Source organism: Elephantulus edwardii, unplaced genomic scaffold (genome assembly GCF_000299155.1).
Source record: "Elephantulus edwardii isolate Elephantulus edwardi_28Jun2011 unplaced genomic scaffold, EleEdw1.0 scaffold00059, whole genome shotgun sequence".
NCBI lineage: Eukaryota > Metazoa > Chordata > Mammalia > Macroscelidea > Macroscelididae > Elephantulus > Elephantulus edwardii.
In genome coordinates this window covers 7,234,475-7,236,474 of record NW_006399809.1, presented here as the reverse complement: position 1 = coordinate 7,236,474, position 2,000 = coordinate 7,234,475, and positions in this window count along the sequence as shown.

The window sequence follows — 2,000 nt, the reverse complement described above, 5'->3', positions numbered from 1 at the left end:
TAGCTGGTCAGAGGGTTTTAGAAGGCTGTGAATTGCACAGCAGATGATTTCCCATCCTTCTGTCATGGAGCCATTGTTGGATTTGAACCACCAGAGATATACCATCTTTGGATTCACAAGCTCTACTCTTTAGTCAACTGTTTTCCTTGTTCATTGTCTAACTTTTCCATTGTGTATGAGGCAACTAAATACACATTATTTTTTATAAATGCTGAATATTTCCAGAATTCTCTTTGAAGTCTGGTATCCTTCACCTGAAAAACATACAAATACAGAGATATTTAACAGTCTCAAGTATATTTCAAACATTTGGGAAGCATACTTGAATTTCAAAGGTGTTATTACCAGAGACTCATTCTTCAAAGAACATAAACACATTGACATAGACTAAACAATGTGATCTACATCAGTTTAGATATTTACAGAAATGTTATTCAGCTAAAAAAAAGGAAAAAAGTATGTGAGGTAATAGTAGAAAAGGAAAACAATGACACAACCTGCCACCTCTTACAAATTCGAGAACTATCAAGTCTCTAAATTTTGATCCATGAATACCATGAATAAAATAATCTGAAATAGTTGCCCATATTCAACAACTCATAATAACCCTGTGACCTTGCTCTGTACTGTATCATCATTATGCTCTATGTCATGGTCAAGCCCATTGTGGTAGACACTGTGTCAATCCATCTTGTTGAAGGTCTTTTTCTCTCTTTTACTAACCTTCTAACTTTCCCAGCATGATGTTGTGCCCCCCTCCTGGCAATACGCTCATTGTATGTAAATGGATTTGAAGAGGGTATGGCACTGTGGACATCATTGCCAATATCAGATGGATCATGGATGAAAGTAGAGAGTACCAGAAGATTGTCTATTTGTGATTTATTGATTATACAAAGGCATTTGACTATGCGGATCACAACAAATTGTGGTTAACATTGAGAATAATAGAAATTCCAGACATTTGATTATGATAGTGACAACAAACGTATACTCATACTAGGACACAAACAGAACAAGGAAATATTGCACAGTTCAGTATAAAGAAAAGTGTGTACCAGGGATTTTCTTTCTCCATACTTTTCACGTTATGTGTGTAAAAGATCATTTGGGAGGCTGGACTTTATGAAGAAGAATGTGGAATCAGGATTGAAGGAAGACTCATCAACAGCCTGCATTATGCAGATGACATAACCTCGCTTGCCAAAACTGAGAAGACCTTAAGCATTTGCTGCAGAAGGTCAAGTTCTGCAGTCTTCAATATGGATTGCATCTCAACAGCAAGAAAACAAAGATCCTCACCACCAGGTCAATTTGCACCATTGTAGTAGATGGAGAAGAGACTGAGGTTGTTAACAATTTCATCTTGCTCAGATCCACAATAAAAATTCTTGACACCAGCAGTCAGGAAATCAAAAGACAAGTTGCATTGGGATAGTTTGCTGTCAGAGGCCTCTCCAGAGTGCTAAAGAACATGATGTTAGTCTAGAGACTAAGGTATGCCTGACCCAGGCCGTGATCTTCTCAATTACTTGCTATGCATCTGAGAACTGGACAATGACAAAGGATGACAGGAGAATCAATAACTTTGAGTTGTGATGCTGGAGAAGAGAGTATTGAATATTTCATGGACTGCCAAGAGATCAAGTAGATCTGTTCTGGCGAGGGTGAAATCAGGTTGTTCCTTAGAGACAAGGATTTTGAAGCTCTATCTCACGTCTTTAGGACATGTTCCCAGGAAGGACCAGTCCTTAGAGAAGAAAGACATCATGCTTGGAAGCAAAGAGAGTTATAGCAGAAGAGAAAGACCCTGGGTGGGATGGATTGACACAATGACTGTGGCAATGAGGGCAGGCATGTCAGGGACAGAAAGATTGGCTCAGGAAAGGTCAAAGTTCAGAGTTACTGTTCATAGGGTCACAGTGAGTCGTAGTCGACGTAAAGACACATAACAAGAATGTAAGTGGAAGTTTCACCATCTTTGTCTCTTAGATGCACCC